Raw genomic sequence first — 21,892 nt, forward strand, 5'->3', positions numbered from 1 at the left:
AAGGGGAATTCGACAGCACTGATGCTTTTCTTAAAGCAGTGGTTTGACTTATCAGGACTGAAGGGAAATTCTAATAGATGATTGTTTCACTCCGCAGATAAAACAAAGGACAAAAAAATGGGAAGTAAGACGCCCACTGAATAAGAGTAAAACCTGAGCCATAATCCTAAGGCAAAGTGCCATGAAAAGTAGCCCCAAATTAAAAAATTAACAACTTAAAATGTCTAGCTCGTAACTTGAATTCAGGATGGTAAACCAAATTAGAAAAATGAATATAAAACTATCTCTACTGCTTTCCTTTTGTCTGCTTATGTCTGGACAAACTGTTGATGTCAGGATAACTCCAAGACAAAGGCACATTTTACTTTGGTATACAATATATTGAGCACCGACATGTATATATTTAAGTGCTATGTACGATATATATCCTATACAGACGTGTCTATATCATACATATATTAATGTGCAATATATGTCATTCGCTCTACACCTTTCCCAGTGATGTCGATAATTGTATCTTGCAGACATTTAATCCTTTAGAGTGATTTCCCAGGGTTCATTCTCCTGATTTGGTACATTTTCCTCTGAATATGACAGCTGTTTATAAGATCTGTCCGCGTCACCTTTTGCTAAAAGGGAGCCAGACCTTATCTGAATGCTCCTCTTCTCACCTACAGTTTATCAGATGTGGGACAGCACCTCAGATCGCTGTTTACCGCCAGGCCCCGGTGGGCACACCTGTAGTGTTAGGGAGCTCGACCTGCTCACTCTAATCGCGCGTAGTTGGGAGGTGAGGAAAGAAAGTGAAAGGCAGAGAAGCCAGTCAGCACCTTTTCAGTTCCGTGCGTGTTGTACATCCATCCAGTTCCCCCTATCTGAGGAGCTGGGGGATGCATATGGATAATTTTTTATAAATATCATTCGACTCCCACCCTCCCTAGATAGCTCCACCTGGCTAAGTTTTTAAATCAGCATAGAGCCCTGTTTGGTAAATATCATTATACTCATTTTGGAGACAAGGAAGCTGAGACTCAGCACATAACCTGTACAAGTTCAAACTGCGACCAAGGAACAGAGCCAGATGGATCAGAACCCACACATCTGTCCAGCTCAGAGGCTGACTCTTCCCCTTACGTCACCTGCCTGTTAGCCATGTCCCAAGAGGAAGCAATAAGCAGACTAGCTCAGTTTTCAGAAAATGTGCTGTATCAGTCATTCAGTACAGATTTTACACCAACTGGATGCTACCATATGCTTTTTTTCTTTTCAAAGAATACACCATCTAGGAGATAGGGTCTCTCAAGAAGGTGCATACTGCCCGGGCTGTCTCCTCATTGGAAACAGTATAGAATGTAGAACTATATAAAATAGAGTAACCCGGTATGGTGTTAGCAGAAGTGGAATTCTGAAAGCTCTGGCTCAAGCAGAAAGTCAATACATTAAGAGCCAGAAATCACCAAGGAGCAATGTGCTTGGAAACTCAATACAGTCCTAAGTAACTCAGTACTGTGTCTGTGAAAGGTCCCTTCATGTCCACCAAAAATGCTAATGCACTGCCCCTTGGTGTCAGTTAGTCCTGTGCTTTAAAATATACACATAAAGTAAATCAATGCGAGGATCTTTCTCTTCTTTGAAGTTTGCCTCACGGTCTTGATGATATTATCAAGGCAAAAACTCTGTGGGACTATTTAACACCCCTGGATGCTTTTGTTGTAAAACTGAAATTAAATTGAGTACATTCAGAATATGCATTTTTATGTGAGGCTTAAAATCACGTACATGTAATTAAAAACTAAAAGAATAAAAAAGAACTAAATTTTGTCATTTGCAATAACATAGATGGAACTTGAAGCCATTATAGTAAGTGAAATAAGTCAAAGAAAGAAAAACACCATATGATCTTGTTTACATAAGGAATCTAAAACAAACAAACCAAGTTCATAGATACAGGGAACAGATTGGTGGTTTCCTGAGGAGGGGTGTTGGGGTGTGGACAAAATGGGTGAAGGTGATCAAAACGTACAAACCTCCAGTTATAAAATAAATGTCATGGGGCTATAATGTACAGCATGGGGGGCTATAATTAATAACAGCGTATTGTATATCTGAACATTGCTAGGAGAGTGAATCTTAAAACTTATCACAAATTTAAAAAATTCTGTAACTGTGTATGGTGACAGATGTTAACTAGACTTCTTGTGGTGATCGTTTTGCAATATATACAAATATTGAATCATTGTGTTTTACACTTGAAAGTAGTATAATGTTGTATGTCAATTTTACCTCAATAAAAATTAGAATAGATGGTTCTCTCTGTACAAATTACTTTGTCTCTATTATCAAATCATTGTATTAGTGGCTGATTGTGAACACAGCCAATGATAATAGACACTCTGCTTTTCATAGCTTTGTATGGACAGACGCCAGCCTACCTTAATTAAGACTCTTGATAACACCATGTGTCTATGGAGTACCTACGATATGCCAGGTTCTTGCTAGGCTGTGGAGAAACAATGAAGAAGAAGACAATTTGCTTCCTTGTCTTGGATCACGTATTACAGGTGAAGACAGACAAATGAACAATCAATCACAATACTGTGTCATAAGTGTTTTGACACTTTCCAAAGCATATAACAAAGCCATCAAATAAACATGGCTAGGAGCAGGGCTGAGGAGGGGGCTTGTAAGAGAAAGTGACATTAAACTGAGAGAAGGGTAGCTTGGATTTAGTGGAGGTTAGAAGGGGTAGGATGCAGGAGGCATGCGTGTTTCAGAGAAAGTGAATGGTACCTGGGGAGGCGTAGGGGCTAGAGAGAGCATGGGCTATCTGACAAACTGAAGGACACTCAGAAAGGTGGGAGTGAGGACAATGGGAAATACACAGGACTGGCCCAAGAATGGTAAGTGTTATGGTTACCAAAGGAGAAAGTGTGGGGAGGGATACATTCGGAATTTGGCATTAATAGATACACACTACTGTACATAAAATAGATAAACAACAAGGACCTACTGTATAGTGCAGGGAACTATATTCAATATCTTGTAATAATTTATAATGGAAAAGAATCTGAAAAATAATATATATGTATGTGTATATATATTGCTGAATCACTTTGCTATACAGCTGAAACATTGTGAATCAACTATACTTCAATTAAAAAAATAAAAATTAAAAGACAGAATTGTAAGTGAAAAGCTGAGGCAAGAGAAATCATGAAGTCTTGGAAGTCATGCCCGGATAGCTGGACTTGACTCTGAGGACACTTGGGGGAAGTGAGGAAGAAAGTGAGATGGCTCAGTTTGCAGTTCAGAAGGGCCGTCGGCTGCTGGGGGAAAATGGATGGGCGTAGGTAGAACCAGCTGGGAGGCTTTGCTGTGATCCAGGTGAGAGATGATGGTGGCCTCACCTGGAGGACAGGCAATGGCAGAGATAAGGGACAGAAACGGACAGGTCTGATGACTGACAGGACATGGTGATGGTTGGGATGAGTGTGATGAGAGAGAGGCTAGAAGTCTGGGTGATGCCTCATTTCTGGCTTGCCCAACCAGCTGAGCGAGGAGCAGATAAAGATTACAGGATGAGGAACTGGTTTTCCAAGGGAAGGTGACGTGTTCATCTCTGGATATCTTGGGTTTGAAGTCCCAGGAAATCAATCTTCATTTTCTAGCATTTTACAAAGAATCAGCTGCATTTTCCCTGTGAAATAACTGAGACAGACAAGCTCCCCTGTCTATGTGGGTGCAATAAAGAGCTGACTCTCTCCTGGTGGTACTCTTTTACACTGACCGCAGGTACACACATAGGCCCTCAGCACTCAGGGAGAATACATTCCAGGGGTGTCTGTGATCATCTCACGGATGTTGGTTGAATAGGTGACTGTGGTAGATATTACTGCATCTAGATAAGAACATTTTAAGTCAAAGACATTAAGTCATTTTTCCAAGTCCTTTTAAGAACTTCCAAATCATCTAATAAGTGAAGAAGCCGGGATGTGATTTCATGCCTCTGGATTTTGGTTCGGCCACTATGCAGCTGCCTCACGTACATTCCCGGAAACCCTTGTTTGACACCCTTTCTCAAGAGGAAGGCCCAGTCGCACCACATGAATAAATAACCACATTCTCTAGGACTCCAAGGAAGCCTCTGTGATGTGTGTGGGTATACCTAAGAAATCAAGACAAGAAAAAGTGGTTCTATAAAGGAGGGCATTGGATGAGTTAAAAAGAGAAACCAAGGATAAAGACTGTTAAGCAACAATGAAGAAAAGGAGGAAAGTAATTAGAGTTCAGTGAACTAAAGATAGAATTTAAGACTTTTCAAGAAGGAGCCAGGTCGGGAATGGAAGAGATTAGATGGCATGGTTTCTAAGGGCTGCCAAAAGCTTTAGGGTAAATCAAAGGACTGTTACCGATTCAATAGAATTTTATATTATTTTAGGAAATTGAGTAACAGTCCATTAGCTGCAGCGCCCAGCATCAAGAAGAGAGCTAAAAGCAAGTTCTGGAAGCCTCATCTGTCTGAGAGTTTTGACCTAGCAACATGTTGACTCTGGAAGGGTCTCAGAGGTCATCTCCTGTGACCTCCTCGCCCTGTAGCTGTGGAAACCGGGGCCAGAAAGACGGTATTAATCCTGCATGTGACTGAGTCTGCTGCTCAGTGAGGACTTGATTATCATCTTCCAACACTCAGTTCAGTGCTCTTTGCAAGAATGTGAATTTCAGATCAGGGCACAGGTTTCCTAAAGTGGTGAGAACACCAACCTTCTCTATTCTCAGGCCAATCACAGAACGTAGGGTGTAGAGACAGGGATCTGAACTGCAAAGAACAAGGGGAAGAGAAAGAAAAGTGTGACCTGGGAATGAAGGCACTAGGAGGAGATGACACTATAATAGGAGATAGGACATGAGGAAAGATGGAGTGTTGTCAGGAAGAGGCTGGAGAAACACAGAAGCAAGAAAAGGGCTGGAATATTATCAGCAGATGTATTGGTAAGGCTTTTTAGTTTGGTGCAGAGTAAGCCCTCACTTATGTTTTTGTTAAAACATTTTTAAAAGGTTAAGAGGTGGCCATTTCTTCAGGAAGGCAGTATGGTATACAGATGGCAGGGTGTGCGCTTTGATCTCTGCCAACCTTGACTTGAAATCCCCGCTCTGATTCTGTGTCAGGGTTCTGTCAAGAAAACAACGTGAACCACCAAGTCATTTTGACCGAGACAATTTACTTTAGGAAAGCTGCTAAATGCTATTGACAGATGGAAAAGAGGAGAAGGCACACTGAGGAGACACTAAGCTGAGGGCAGCAGCTACAGGCCCTTGGGCTGGGGAACAAAGGGAAGAGGCTGGGGTTCTGGAGCTTAGAAGCTTGAAGGAGGGGACCTCCAGCCGGTGCCCTGAAAACCGGGGCTCAGACCACGGAGAAGGAAGGGCCACCTGCATGGTTCTGATATTAGAGAGGAGGGAAAAAACAGACAGTAGAACCAATTGCTGCCACTGGGGGAAGCCACTGCCAGCGTGAGGAAGCACTGCTGGGCTGGTGCTAATGGAAAAGCAGGAGACAGGAAGGCATCAGAGCCTTTTCCCCTCCTCCAACCTTCCAGACTCCATCTGGAGTCCCCTAATGACAGAACACAACAAAGAGCCATCAGAAATGGAAAGATATGGTTTACAGAGTCTTAGTCCCAAATTGAAAAAAAAAAGCAGAGTATAGAAAGGTAGGTTTGGAATGCAAAGGCCATAGCTTAAAATCAAAACCAGCTGTCATTGGCTTGTAATCCCCATTTGCATAGATCTCTCTTTTTCAAAATTTTTATTTATTTTTAAAATTATCTCCATTTGGTGGGAGGTAATTAGGTTTTTTAATTTATGTATTTATTCATTTATCTTTAATGGAAGTACTGGGGATTGAACCCAGGACCCTGTCCATGCCAGGCACTTATTCTACCTCTGAGCTATACCCTCCCCCTGTGCACATCTCTGATCCTAGAAATGAATCAACCCTCCTTGACCCTAGAACCCCTTCTTGGTTCTGACTCCCTTTTCCTGTTCCTTTTATGGGAAAACTCCTCAAAATGGCTTCAATGTCTCTACTTCTTCGTCTCTTGTTTCCTCTTGAACCTTTTCCCAATGTGGCTCTCGTCCCTAACGCTCCATGGGAACCCACCTGTTTTGCATTCCAGGAAGTTATTCTTCCTTTGGTTGTGGTTCTAAGTTTTATCTAGAGGATGGTTTTAGAGGGATATTCTTCTAAAAACTCATTTGCTCTTAAAAAAAAAAAAAAACAAACTCTACAGACCAAAAGTATGGCTTCACCAGAAAAATCTCATGGAGGAAAAAAGAAAGATAAACCCACCCATTCTTATTCCAAAACCAACTTTTTGGGCTGGCAAAACATAAATGTAGATAAAACATTTTTAGTTACTAAGGATATTATTGTGAGGAGAATTGAGCTCCAGCCCTGGCTTTCCAAGGGGCTCATTTGAAGTGTTGATTTGGGACTCAGGGAAGTGAAGAGAAATCTGACCAGCTTTTTGGAGAGAAATTATGGATAATGAAATGTGTCCTTCATTCTCCTCACTTCCTTTGACATTCCTACCACCTCCTCCTTGCTCTCCAAGTTACAGTGCAATTTAGGATGGAGACAAATCAGAGTGGCCATTTTGATTTCATAAATAACTATTGTCAGGGGTAAATCCTAGTTTCAGTCTCTGATCCAGAAAATCCCACGAGGTCTGAGCAGCTTCAAAGCTACATTTAATCCACAAATAACACTAATCTGAGCTCTATATTCATGAGGAAGACACACAGGCACCCTGAAACTAGAGCAATGTGTATTTTCTTCCAAGTGGACAGTTTGAATATGAGCTTTGAGAGGCTGGAGAACATTTCTTTTGAAAGAAATCTTACAAGCATCTTGTCTGCTAGAGCAAGCCTCGTTCACTTGCATCCTTTAAACCCTTCTTTAAACTAACTCTTTAACCTCCTCTTCCTGTATCCTTGATTTAATACTGTAGCTCAGAAATTTACCTCAAATTTTGGAAAGCTGGGTGCACGGGAGCCTCAGATGGCTGTCTAAGGAGAGCCGGGTCTCCTCTGCATCTCCAGGGAGTTCCATCCTCTGCAGGGATAGATGCTATTAGACTCAGGGAATCACCTGGTCCTTTCTGCTTCCATTCAAGGCATTAGGTAAGCTTCCAAAGGACTCTTCAAACCACAATGAGCTTTCACACCCCTAAACAAACTGGCCAATGATTAATTAGGAAAATGGGGTAACTACAGCAGTTCTAATGTTCTCAAGGAGGTAATTGATTGGTAAGATGCAAGGTTGAAGATGAGACAATGGAACAGATTAAGAATATGCATTTATTTATTGATATGGATATGGACACATATACTCTTAAAAACAAGGCTAAATTCTGGCTTGTGAACCATAAGAGCAATGCCAACGAGTTAGTATTAAGAAATATATAGCAACCAGCTACTTTTGCATCTATGTTCATCAGGAATATTGGTCTGTAATTTTTTTTTTTTTTGGTAGTTGCTTTGTCTGGTTTTGATATCAAGGTGATGGTGGCTTCATAGAATGAGTTTGGAAGTACTCCTTCCTTTTCAATCTTTTGGAGCTTGAGAAGGACCAGAATTTCTTCTTTGTATGTTTGGTAGAATTCTCCAGTGAAGCCATCTGGTCCTGGACTTTTGTTTGTAGGGAGGTTTTTTAAGTTGCTGATTCTATTTCATTTCTAGTGATTGGTCTGTTCAAGTGGTCTATTGCTTCTTGATTCAGTCTTGGTGGACTGTATGTTTCCAGAAACTTGTCCATTTCTTCTAGGTTATCCAATTTGTTTCTACATAGTTGTTCATAGTATTGTCTTATGGTTTTTTTGTATATCTGTGGTGTTGGTTGTAATTTCTCCATTTTCCTTTGTTATTTTGTTTATTTGCTTCCTCTCTTTTCTTCCTGGTGAGCCTGGTTAGAAGTTTGTCAATTTTGTTTACTCTTTCAAAAAACCAGCTCTTGGTCTGATTGATTTTCTTCTGTTTTTAAAATCTCTATCTCATTTATTTCCTCCCTGATCTTTATTATTTCCTTCCTTCTGCTGACTAGGTTTTGTTTGTCCTTCTTTTTCTAATTCTTTTAGGTGATAGGTTAAGTTATTTTCCGAGATTGTTCTGGTATTTTGAGGAAGGCCTGTATCTCTATGAACTTCCCTCTTAAAATTGCTTTTGCTGCATCCCATAGATTTTGTGTGGTTGTGTTTTCATTGTCATTTGTCTCAAAGTATTTTTTAATTTCTTCTTTGATTCCATCATTGACCCATTGGGTTTTTTTAATAGCATGTTGTTTAATCTCCATGCTGTCATTTTTTTTCTCCTTTGTTTTTCTGTGGTTGATTTCTAGTCATGGCATTGTGATCAGAAAGGATGCTTCAAATAATTTCTAATCTCTTAAATTTGTTGAGTCTTCTTTTGTGCCGGAGTAAATGATCTATCTTAGAAAATGTTCCATGTGCACTAGAAAATAATGTATATTCTGTTTTGAGGGCATGCAGTGTCTTAAAAATATCAACAAAATCCAACTGTTCTATTGTGTCATTTAGTATCTCCATAGCCTTATTGACTTTTTGTCTGGAAGATCTGTCCAATGATGTTAATTGGGTGTTAAGTCTCCTACTGTGACTGTGTTCCCTTTATGTCAATTTCTCCCTTTATGTCTGCTAGTATTTGCTTTATGTATTTAGGTGCTTCTATTTTGGGTGCATATATGTTAATGAGTGTAATATCCTCATCTTGTATTGTTCCTTTAATCATTATATAGTATCCTTCTTTATCTTTCTTTATCTTTAAAATCTATTTTGTCTGAAATCAATATTGCTACTCTTTAAAGTCTATTTTGTCTGAAATCAATATTGCTACTCCTGCTTTCTTGTTGTTTCCATTTGCATGATATATCTTTTTCCATTCTCTCTCACTTTCAATCTATGCATGTCTTTCACCCTAAAGTGAGTCTCTTGTATGCAGCATATTGTAGATTCTTGTTTTATTATCCAGTCTGCCACTCTATATCTTTTGATTGGAGCATTTAGTCCATTGACATTTGTAGTAATTATTGATAGATGTATGTTTATTACCAATTTGAACTTAGTTTTCCAGTTGATTTGATATTTCCTCTTTGTTTCTTTCTTTTTCTTTTTGTGGTTTGATAAGTTTCTTTTGTATTATTGTGGTTTCTTTTTGGTTTTTGTGACTCTATTGTATGCTTTTGATTTGTGGTTACCCTGTTTTTCAAGTATATTAATCCATTACTATATCTGTTTGCTTTAAACTATTAGTCATATGTTCAAACACATCCTAAAAAAGAAAAAAAAAGATAAAAAGAAAAAAAAATCTATATTTTCTTGCTTCCCTCTCCCACCTTTAATGATTTTGATGTTCTGTTTTACATTTTCATGTTTATTCTATTGCAACTCATTGTAGTTACACATTTCCAGTTATGGTTTTCTTATTCCTGCTTCTTTTCTATTTAGAGAAGAGCTTTCTATATTTCTTTTAGCATAAGTTTAGTATTGCTGAATTTTTAAAGTTTGTATTTGTCTTTGAAATTCTTTATCTTTCCTTCTATTCTAAAGAATAGCCTTGCTGGATAGTGTATCCTAGGTTGTAGCTTTTTCTCATTCAGAACTTTGAATATATCTTGCCACTCCCTTCTTGCCTGCAATGTTTATGTTGCGAAATCAGCTGAAAGCCTTATGGGTGTTCCTTTGTAATTAATTCTTTGTTTTTCTCTTGTTGCCTTTAGCATCATTTCTTTATTTTTAAACTTGGTCATCTTAATTATATATCTTGGTGTAGGTCTATTTTCTTCTTGTTGGGGACCCTCTGTGTTTCCTGTACTTGGATATCTAATTCTTTTTTTAAGTTTGGGAAGTTTTCAGTCATGATTTCTTCAAATCCCTTTTCAATCCACTTTGCTCTATATTAACAGAATAAACTTGTTGTTTATCTATTTTACATATACTAGTTAATATTCACAAATCTTAAACTCTCATTTATCCTTTTCCACCCCTTTCCCCCAGTAACCATAAGATTGTTTACTATGTCTATGAATCTGTTTCCGTTTTGTAGATACATTTATTTGTGTCCTCTTGGTTTCTCTTTTTTTGGATTCCACATATGAGTGATATCATATGATATTTGTGGTATATTTATACAGTGGAATACTACTCAGCCATAAAAAGAATAAAATAATTGATAATTTAATTACCACCACCCTCATTTGGGTAGCTGGAAATGTAACTTTTGTGAGTCTCTTTAAAAAAGTCTAGGATTGACTACAGTTATGTTGAAAGTCCTCTTGGGCAATTTTCTTTGACCATATTCCACAGGTGTTTTAATCTTGTCATTTTTGCTCAAGGACCAACAGTGGCTACCCATTGATCCTTAAATCTGATGCACGTGTCTTCACCTACTGCCAATCATACAGTCCATCTTTCCAATCTAATTTTCATTTGTAACTCAACCTTAACACTCTGGTTTGTCAAGTTAACTTGCTTCTTACTTTCCTAAAAGCAAATTACACACTTAAAGAATTTTTTGGGAAAGACTATCTCATTTACTCCCTTATTTTCAGATAAAGGCAGACAGAGATTGACTAAATCAGATGGCTGGTTATTAACAGAACTGGAATTAGGCCCTGGTCACCTTACCCTCCCCTTATCTTTCTCCCAGACTACTGCTTCCTGACTCTTATTTTCACCTTTATGCCTGATCAAGAATGTCACTGCCCAGAATGCCATGCACTTTCCTTTTTAAATGTATGTCTTTCCATCATTCCAGAACATTGCTTCAAAACTCAGCTCCTCTAGAACCCTTAGCCCTTACCTCCAGGTAGCTCTCACCTGCCTTCATCTCATGTCAAAACCTCTTTCCAAATCCCACCAGCCCTTCCTCCTGCGTACATGCATGAATGCATTCAAGTCAAATTAATATGACTATGGGTTTATTGCACTTCCTGATATTATTATGTGCCTTTTGATTCTCTAGCCATGAACTACTTGATAAAGTTTTCCTCATCCTCTCCCCCCACCTCTTATCCTGGAGCTAAACACAGTGGTTCTTTAAACAGACAGAAGTTCAATATCTATTGGCAAAACAGCAGAAGTGGGGGAGCAAGTTGCTTCATCTTGTTTACATCTTATTGCTTTTAAAACACACAGAATTCTCTTTCTGTTGATGGAGTGCCTGTTCAAAGCCAGCTGGACTAGGCCAAATACATTCTATGTCAATTCTTCTTGGCCTTGGAGCTGTGACATAGTTGAAAGGTATATTGCAAGTAAATTACTTGCAAGCAGTTACTAATAATGGTTATAGCACTGACATTTGGAAATAATTTACATTTTTTTTTAAAGTGGAGAAAATTCAAAGATATCCCTTAGAATATCACACTTATCATTTAAATTCTTGAATGTTTAGGAAGGGGTGGGGCTACAGCTTTATATTAGCCATACTTTTTTTTTTAATTGAAGTATAGTTGATTTACAATGTTGTATTAGTTTCAGGTATACAGCAAAGTGATTCAGTTACACATATACATATATACATATATTCTTTTTCAGATTCTTTTCTATTATAGGTTATTACAAGCACATGAATATAGTTCTCTGTGCTATGCAGTAGGCCCTTGTTGTTTATCTACTTTATATATAGTAGTGTGTATATGTTAATCCCAAACTGCTAATTTATCCCTCCCCTGCACCCCTTCCCCTTTGGTAACCATAGTTGTTTCTATGACTATTTCTAGTGAATCTATTTCTGGTTTGTAAATAAGTTCATTTGTATCGTTTTATTTTTTAGATTCCACATATAAGTGTTAAGGTGTTAGGTTTTATGTCTTAGTAGATGAAGAGTGATCACTAGTTACCTGAACAGGATCCCCAAGAAAATATTCATTGGTTCACAGTCTTTATGAAACATGTTCTATGGGCCAGGCACTGTACTAGACACAGAAGGCAAAGGTGGAGATTTCAGCTCTTGGGGACAGTCACACCTGAACAGTCTCCTAATAGGTACTGTAATAGATGCCTTCATGACTTCTGCAAAACTTTACCCAAGGGCTGGTGATTAGAAGATCAATGTTTACCTAAAAATATATTGAAAGTGACAAGCACTGATATGTTTCCTGGTTTTCTCTTTACCTGCCTTTTTGTTAGAGATACATATCATGACAATGGAGAGATGGTTATATTGGTGGCTGAATCCAAGTTGGGAGGGATGGTAAATATGGTAAATAAGATCAACAACGATCTTTGTGGGTTTTTTTTTTTAAATAAACAAAACTCAATATAATGAATGTAAAGTTCTGTACATTAATCTCAGGGTCCAATGTTACTAGGTAGAAGCTAGAGCCAGACAAACTCCAAATTAATACAAGAAAGAGCTTTCTAATAGTCAGAGCCATTGTCCAGAGATGGGACAAACTGTCCCAGGAGACAGTGTGTTGTCCTCACTGGAGCTTTCAAGGAGAGGCTGGGAACTCCCTGGATGCATCCTGGAGGAGGTGACTGGCCAGCCCAGGTGATCCATGGCTCAAGGGTGGATAACGAGGAGGGTTACAGTGGAATGGGATTGCTCAGACCTGGGGTCAGAGCAGAGCTGAACTCCCAGCAGACAGGATAAGCTTAGGCTCAGAACACCAGGAGGCGAAAGAATCTAATGATGGGGCAAAATATTTCTGAAAGCATTTGATAGGAAATATTTCCAAAAAGGCATTTAAAATGACTCCTCCTGGGAAATGTCAGAACCTCATAGTACCTCAGACTTTCCTTAACGTTTCTCTATTGAATGACATATGGGGCTGTCACCCTAATCTTTTTAGAAATTACTAGAATCTCCGAAGGCCTTTATCTGGTCCTCATTTGGAAATGTAGGTCCTGACTCTGGTTCTATCTTTGATTCGCTGTGGACTCTGGGCTGCAGTTTTCTTTTCTTAAAAAGTGGGAGTTTGACTAGGTGATCACTCAGAGGCTGGGATGGCCCAAGTTGCTGTGTTTTTTTCTCTTCGTTTCCCCATCACCTGGCCTAGTTGCCAGGCATGCCTTTCCAAGCCCTTCATCTCTGTGGAATGCCAGCAGCTCTTAGGCCTGGGCTGGGTGCCTCCAGCCTGTGGTGGGGAGGAGCAGGCTTGCCTGGCTCTGCCAACCCTCTCAGCTGCACTAGACATTTCAGTTCATATTAAAAAATAAATCTGGAGCTGTTTAACATTCCCTAGCTGATCGTGTGCGTGTGTGCACACGTGCGTGCATGCTTGTGTGCGTGTGTTTCTGTGTGTGTGCACAACATGGGAGACTTGAAAGCAGAGAGTCTCATCTGGCCCAGAACCTGCCTTCTCCATCCAGCTGTTGGCCTCAGGCCACCCAACACACTTACAGCGCATGTTAATAACTCCTGCAAAAGAGGCCCCATTCCCTCACCCAGCCAGCGAGATTCCCCACAGCTGGAGGGAACGTGTTTTGACCCAACTGCAGACAAAGAATATTCTTCATCTGCTGGGGGACTGGGAACCGGGGTGTGTGAAACCACACAGAGATCCTTCTTCTTCAGAGGATCAGTGTCAGCTGGTTCATCAAGGGGAAAAAGAAGATTCTACCAAGATTCCACAGCAAATGCAAACATTGGTAGTTAATGTTTTATCCCTCAGTCACCAGGCTCCTTGCTCATAAAAGTCATAGATGTGCTCAAATCACGACTGAAAGGAAAGGACCACAGAATGGTAATGCGCCCCTTTTCCAGCTGCAAGCTTCTTTTAGGGAAACAAGCTGTGTTTTAAGTGGGACCGCTGCGTCCGAGCTTTCAGTTTAAAATGATGAATAAGAGGATGTGGGAGGCAGGGGGAAGGGTGTCTTTTTCATCTCGGCTGTTGCTCTGCTGTCGTCTTGGCATGTTCGGAACCCCTGTTGATCGGCTGGCCCTCCACAGACCACGGGCTTTATTCCGTCAGGGAACTTCATCGACTTTCAACAGCCTCCAGTCCAAAGAGGAGCATTTCCTTCTTGGCTTCTGGAAGAGTGTCTCATCGCTAATAGTTTGCAGCTTTTTCTCCGTGTCCGCATTTTCTATCTTGCCCACAGTTTGGAGATGGAGCCGAGTGAAATGTCTGCACTTGCTGAAGATCTGAAATCAAACAACACATTGGGATTTTCTGACTAGGGCCAGACCCCATCAGACTCATTTGCTCGGCTGCTATTAGAGAACCGGAAATACATCTGAACAGGTATTTTTAAATCTTGATGGAAAACTTTTCTCATCTTTCTTCAAGGGTCTTGATTCAATTAAAAAAATAAACACGAAAACAAAACTCCACCTGGCTCCTCCTTGGTCAAAATCAGACTTATTGTTACCTTAAAACAATACAGTTCTCACCAATTGTTCTCTGGTTTTCAAGCTGTTCGGTATCTGAGTGCAAACATTTGTTTTTCTGCCACAGATAACCTCTTTATATTTGGAAGACTCAAAAGGAACATAATTAGCTTATATACTTTTACTTTTTAACTTAATTGTGTATCAATTTTTGTCATTTTCAGAATAATGTCACAGTAAATCTGAAATGATATTATCAGGAGTTTGTTGTTTGGAATCCCATGCTATATTTCGGTAATTATGCAAATTAATGAAGTAAGGCAATCTTATTTAGGAGCAATTCACATGATAAATGGAAAATAAAACACGAGAACATAGTTAAACTCAATTCTCATTTTTACAAGCTGTGTCTTATCATATTACTGGACTAAAACACATTGAGGCTTTCATTGTGAAGTGCTGTATTTGTAACAAGTAAGATCATTATTAAAATTAAGCATTAAAGAGCATATTCTTTGCTCTTTATGCAGCTTGAGAGTATAATGTGTTCCTCAAATTGCTACCATACTGTTTCAGAAATGTTTATCAATGTGAAGTGTCATTCAATTTCACGGACTCCTCTGTTCTGTCAATTGTAAACCAAACGAGAAAATAGATGTGTAATTGCAGATCTTTTGAGTATTAACTTTCAAAAAGATGTGCCTTTCCCCAAAATTCCATAATTTTTTTTAAATACCCTCCTCATTCCAGCTTTCTGTGACTCGGAGAGGCAGTAGTCAAAACCACACATGAAAACGTATCTTCAGAACTAAAAGTCTTCTCTTGCCTCTTGGAGACTTTCTCCAGCTTCAGGAGCTCTGTGCTGTCTCCTGTGTTCTTCCAACTATTAAAACTGGTGCCTAGGAAAGAAGCTAATATCAATTACTCCCTGATGTGATTCCATATATGAGAGCCCAGGGGTATTTGTGTTTCTTATGCAGCAAATTAGAAACTCTACTTTGGAAGAGATCCTAGCAGCCTGATTCAGCCATCTTGCTTTTGTTACTTCAATGTCAGAAAGTTCACTCTTTTCCTGCCATTGCTGACGAGTTCTGTTTTTCTTTTGGTGAGCTAAAATCTGCTTCTCTCTATAATCATTGACCTTAATTTGCCCTCTGGGGGTAATACAGAACGAATGGAACTACCTTTTCCACTTGACAGCTTTTCAAATATCTAAAGAGAAGAACCATGCTTTTAGTCCAGTTAATCATTCCCATTTCTTTCATTTGTTCCTCATTTGACACGGTTTCCAGATCCTGCCAAGCATCTCCCGTCTCCACTGCTCATCTTGATCACCAGCAGTGAACAAATTCTCACTTCCCGGTGTTTTAAAATATGGTAGCCAAGGCTGAACACGACACTCCAAGGGTCCCTAATTGACAGCGGGACAACACGTGACATATAATTTGGTATCTACACTTCCCTTGATGAGGTCTTCTGGACATCCCAGCTCTCTTTCACTTAACATGTTCTAGATCTGCTCTGCATCAACTGGCACTGGAGAGACACGAGTGAACAAACACGAAAGACCCAGTCCTTGTCCGCGAAGAACTTATAATAAAGATTCCGTCATGTAAACAAGCAGTTACAACGTGGAGGGAACACACGGTGACAGGCCTGTGTATAAGGGGCAGGGCTGAGAGGGAACCGTGACTGGCTCTGGGCGGCAACACAGAGGACGTGGTACTGAGCAGAGAGATTCAACTGCTGCCAAGCCAGGCCTTTCCAACTGATATGTGATTTTCAAATGTAAGTGAGCATTTTCTCTGGCACCTATGGAACCATGAGCTCTGTTCATTGTTAAAGAACTTTCAGGGCTTCCTCTTCAGTGACTCTGAAATTTCAACTCCACACTCTCTGTGTAAGACCAGCATAGACGTTGCACCTGGAATTCTCAAGGTAACAGGCACAGATCTGGTAGCAGGTGTAGCTTTACTACCTAAAAGGTCTGAAATGATCTTTTTGGCTTTTGGGCATCCTACCAGTAATCATTAGTTTTCTAAACGATGATAGCCAAGGTTTAACTCCACAAACACAACCATGTCCTTAAGAGAGACACAGATGCCACTTTGGAAAAGATGCACACATGGACTTTTAAAAGCAATCAAGAAAAAAAAGAAAGAAAGAAAGAAAGAAAAAAAGATGCACACATGGATTTATAGCAAGGGCATTGTCATCAAATTTGGGCTTGATTTCTTCCTCCATGAATTGGGTGACTGTTAATAATTCTCTGCTTTCGTATCGAAGGCCAGTAGCGGGGATAAATAGGTAAGCCTAACCTTCCTTTACTGTGGGCCCTTCTGGGAGAACAGGAATCGGTTCCATGTATATCTTTCTTATCACCCCTGTTGATCTGCAGCTTTTTCCTTCTTCTCATTAAATTTCCAGGCCCGAATACAGTGGTCCAGTTTGTTCTCAGCCTACAACATCACTTCTCCTTGTTAATGGCTCAGTGCAGGTGCAGAGGGAGGGTTGATGAGAGATGGTGGAGAAGAGGGTATGGGTGGAGAGGAGGTGGAGAGAGGCCTTAAAATTACCTCGAGGGTAAATACTGAGTCTAAAAAGACTCCTGGGGATTGCAGCTCAGCTTCTTTGCCAGGGAGCAGGGAAAAAATGTGCTTACTCTGCTTGACAAGGTCTGGTCTACGTGAGGCACCACGAGAGAAAACATTGGTCGGCTGCCTTTCCCACACAAGGTTTCCTGTACCTTTTGCTTGAACTCCTGCTGATAAAGTGTAGATGACCATCTGGATCAAACACAAGGGGATAAACAAAAGCACTCAAGGAAACGCTTTATTTATGCTGCCATTTACCTCTGTAATTATGGGCATAGATCTTTCCTTTCGTAGGTCTGAAATACAACTTCATCGTCTGTTGTTAATCTCCGAGAGATTGGAGTTTTATGGCTCTGAGCTTTAATTCTTTAGCTTCAGAGGTGACCTTGGCAGTGCCCAGTTCTTTTTATGATAATGCCTTAAATTTGTACGATGCTTTACAGTTAAATCCCAGTGCCCATGATCCCACTTTGAGTTAAATAGGAAGGTGTTATTTCTATTTCGTAGAAGAGGAAACGGAGGGTCAGAGGGGATCCGAGTTGCTTCAGGGTCACAAGTAGTAAGTTATGAAGCTGGTCCGTATATGCCAGTCTTTGTCTTGTGACTCCAGAACTTTCCGGACTGAACACCAGCCTCCAGTCGCAGTGGCGGTTGTAGCTGATCGGGTCCTGGAGCACGTCTTACTGCCAGTGACCCTCACAATGGCCCTCCAACTAAGGGGGGTCAGGCGGAGATTATAAGGCTTACTGTTTCCTTCACTCCTTTCCAACAAATAGGCTAAATTAGAAGAGAATTATGCTTAATTGAAAAGCACAGAAATCCTTGGCTATCCATGGTATTTTATCTTGCTTCCTAATCTCTAAGGCTCTCTTGTTCCCTCCTTCATGCAGCACATGTACCACTATTTGGGGAAGTTCTTGTGGCTGAGTGCAGTTCAGCCACTGTGGCTATTATCAGTTTTGATGAAAAGAAAGAGATGCCACTAAACACGAATGGTCACTCTGTGGTCTCTGGGTACGACTCCTGGCTGAATGTTGGCTGGCAAAGTGTCAAGTCACCTTGTTAACCTTTCTTTCTTCTCTTCATCTTTCTTGCCTACACTCGTTTCCAATAACAAGCTTGGTCACCACCAGCAGCTTGTGACTTGTCTACACCTTGAGACAGTCACTCATCACCAAACCACCCTGGCTATCCCTGCATTTGCGCACGGTGACCGCCGGCCACCCTCATCTCTGCAGACGCTCCTCGTGGGCGTGGCACCTGTGCCGTGAGTGGTACAGGACGTAACCCTAAGAAGGGCCTTGTGCTTAGTTGAATGCTCCTGTTTTCACCAACCGGTAAGTCTTTTTAATTTGTGAACAAGGGGCCGTGCATTTTCATTTTGTCTCGGATCACACAAATGTCGTACCTTGTCTTGGCTTCCCAACAAAACTCACTGCAGCACGCAGCTCCTTTTCTGCATTTCAGAAACGTAGACTTCTAGCCAAGAGGCCACATCTAGTCTTTGATTAAATTTTATTTGAAGCTGAAAACATTTTCTAAAATACATGGACTCCTGTCCATATTTTCTTATAAGAAAACAGATTTCGGCAGATACATACTTTTTAAAAATTCTTACAGTACAAATTGAATTTCTGTTTTACAGGAAAATGCTCTATTACAGAGATGTTCTCTTGACCGAGAATGAGAGAGAGAGAGCTGTGCATAGTTCCAAATAAGCTTCAAACTCCTGGAGTTGGAGGCTGAAGAGCTCAGAAAACTGGAAATAATGGGATATATTCTTATATAATGAGAGGGGAAACGCTCATCTATCAAGCGAGACAGTAGATAAAATTTTATGTGGCTCTGAATTTTGAATTCTATGGAGAGGGTGGCTGAGTTGGGGAGGATTAAGGGGACAGGAGATGTGGCACTGTCTCTCGTTGTCCCATCCCTTGCTCTGGGGCTGACTTCTATATAATCCCTCTACACTGTTTTTTCTTTTCCCGAATTCTAGCTCCTCCTCATTTCCTTGTATTTTTGGTTTCTTAGCCTTTTTTCTCTCCCACTTCCTCTCTCATTATGCATGTTATTCAGTTTATTGGCTATAAAGGTATGTCCTTGGTTCCTAATTTTAAAAGCAATTGAAAATTTTATACATTCCCATACTGTTTGCCTTTTAAAATAAAACACAAGCTGGGGAATGAAAAATCTAAATTTCAGTGACATTGAAAAGACATGCTTTAAGAGCTGATTAGTTGAAGAGTCCATGATTTTCTTTGTTTCCTCCCTAGATAATTACCAAAAAGTTGAAATTATTAAAAGTATTTTTAAATGACCCTTAGTTACTTTCCTATTTGTCAGTTGTCCCTGATGAGTTATCAAGTTCTCCAACCCAAATTTATTTAATGATTATATGGATATACTTTTTCCCTACATTAGACTTTCCTGTCATTAAAGGAATTTGATTATAGAATTAGTTTCAAAACTTAAACTTGGTGCATTATCTACGTTCTAGAGCCATCTTTTGAACTGGAATTTAATTCCTCCCTATCTCTGAATGGGCACAGAGAGAGGCATTGGAGGGCAAAGATGAAAAGGCGTGACCCTCCCTGAAGACGAGCACAGAGTAGTGGGGAGAGAAATGACAGCAATCATAGTATGAGAATGGCTGCCGGGAGGCGGGCCCGCAGCGTAACAACAGGGCTTTCTAAAGCGTGAGGCTCACCGAGGGCTTGTGTGAGATCAGAGAAGGCTCTCAATCAGCCAACTAGTAAACTTTTGTCACTTTTCAAAGCTATGGAAAAAATACTCTTGAATTCTGAAAGGAATAGACTTTTCCTTTTGCCAGGGGTTTGGAGAGATTTGATAATCCACGGTGTAGGAGATACTTGGGGGAGAGAGGTGGAGGGGCCATAGCCAGCTGGCCCTCTTCCTGAGACAGCGACAAATATTAGGAGGTAATATGACTTAGGGTAAAATACCCAATCATTTTATGCCGTTGTTTCCTTACCTGTAAAGCAGGTGTAAGAACAGTACCTATCTCGTGTGGAGCTGCTGTGAGGATTAAGAGAATTCGCATGCTTCGCAGAGTCAAAGTGTCGTAAATATTGACATTTTTATCTTAACAGTTCCAAAGAAATGCCCACATTTAAAGGGATTTTCTTTCTAAGCAATCAATCCAGATACAGATTTTCTTCTCATGCATCTTTTAAAGCTGAGTGTCAGGCAGGCAAATTAGGGGACAGTTTCTTAATCAGTGGCATTGATTTTCACTTTCTCCACATATCATTGCTCATTTGTATTGAGGTATGCCAGTGAATGCTACAAAAATGTCAACGACTAACCTTGATTACAGAGAGCGTCATGGAAAGAGGGCCAATGATAGAGGAGGCACTGGGCTTTGGGTGCTGAACCGGGCCATGAGAAGGGCATTTCCCACCCCCCTCCAAAAAAAGGAGCACTGTCCATGGTGCACATGCGACTGAAAAAGCATGGATTTCAGAGCCTAAAAGGACTTCGCTGCTTTCTAGCTGTGTGACCTTGGGCAAGTCACTAGGCATCACTGAGCCTCAGCATTCTTTAAGTGGGAAATACAATTTACAGAAATAAATAAATAAATAAAAATAGAAAAATAAAAATAGAAAAGAAAAAATTTATTCTGCTTTCTTGGCAGAGCTCTGTGGATTATGTGGAACTTTCAATGGAAAGATGTATGCAAAATTAGTGTATAATTTCGCATTCACATTGTAGTTTTTGTTTCTTTCTTTGATCAAGACTGAACCTGTGTGTGAATAGGAAAAATATGTTGACCTTTTTTGTGTTAGGTGTTTCTCTCCCTGCTTCTTTCTCAGTAATAGATGATCTTGGTCATCGTCCTGCTACCCTGACAGCACATTACAGTCACCTCAGGGGCTTTTAAGAAACACAGAGGTGTGGGCCACCCCACTCGGCATCCTGATTTACCTGTTCTGAGTTCACTTCAATCACTGGCAATCACAGATCAGGAGGAGGAATAAAAGAAGTATTTGCAAATGATTTCTGGAAGAGGCAGAATTGGAAAACGGCTGAAACTTTTGCTACACAAGAATTAACAATCATCGCCTGCCTTAATTTCCCACAGCATCTTTTCAGAAGCATGAGATGTGAGTGAAATTGGCTTGGCCATGGACGGTTCCCCCATTCTAGCATGCTTTGGTTTCTTCAGCTTCACTTTTCACAATTCTGAGGAGGAAAATATTTTTTGTCTATATACTTACTTTCCATAGATGAATTTAAGGAACTCTACATTAGCTACTTACTTTACATGAAGTCTTTTCCTGTTTCTTATTCCTGTTATTTGTTTTGATTTAGAATCTCTCCATCTCTCCCTCCACTGGTAGGGACTGCTGCCTGTAGGAACCTTTGTGAACGTCCCAGAACCCTGTAGCTCGGGCCATATTCTCCCTTCTTTGTCCTCTGCCCTCTCCTCCCTGCTTCCCATCCCAAGAGTGGAGCCTGGGAAATTTCCTCGGGCCCAGGCATGGGCCGAGGTCGAGTGTAGAGGTAATCAGTAATAGATTTGTAAGCCCCAGTTCTGGGATTGGCTGTCATTTCCTGGAACGAGAAATCTAGGGGCCATTTCCCTACAAGGGACAGGGTTTTCTCCGGGTAGAACTCCTCAGAAAGTGAATAGTCAGCAATTTATCTCTGGACTTGGATGCGCAGGAAATCTAGGAGGTCTTCTTTGACCAACGTGATTTGTCATCTGGGATGAAATACCCTTTTATGGCCCTTAGACCTCTGCTCTGAGAGGATGGCTCTAACTTTCAGGAGGAGCTGTGTTGTGGACCCAAAACAGGTCAGTTTCGACTTGCTAGGAGAAAGAGGAACTGAGCAGAGGAAACAAACCACACCTAGAAGTGGGGAGAGCAGCTTCGAGCCAAAAGGCAGCTCAGGACGGTTCTCCCCGTCACCGGCTGTTGTCTCAC

General features: G+C 40.5%; 1 long non-coding RNA gene across 6 annotated transcripts in view; it reads left to right on the top strand.

Moving 5' to 3' along the window:
* The window catches only part of LOC141579562 (uncharacterized), a 51,488-nt gene that overhangs the window by 16,821 nt on the left and 12,775 nt on the right, over positions 1–21,892 (top strand). For 2 of the 6 annotated variants that reach the window (XR_012511155.1, XR_012511156.1), the window contains exon 1: positions 11,192–21,067. The exons of 1 other annotated variant lie outside the window; for it this stretch is intronic. This is a non-coding gene — a long non-coding RNA (uncharacterized LOC141579562). Of the gene's footprint in view, positions 1–11,190; positions 21,068–21,892 lie in introns of those variants that run through there. 3 more of the 6 variants (XR_012511153.1, XR_012511154.1, XR_012511152.1) reach the window with 3 other exon arrangements.

The sequence above is a fragment of the Camelus bactrianus genome, chromosome 13 (assembly GCF_048773025.1).
Source record: "Camelus bactrianus isolate YW-2024 breed Bactrian camel chromosome 13, ASM4877302v1, whole genome shotgun sequence".
Classification (NCBI taxonomy): domain Eukaryota; kingdom Metazoa; phylum Chordata; class Mammalia; order Artiodactyla; family Camelidae; genus Camelus; species Camelus bactrianus.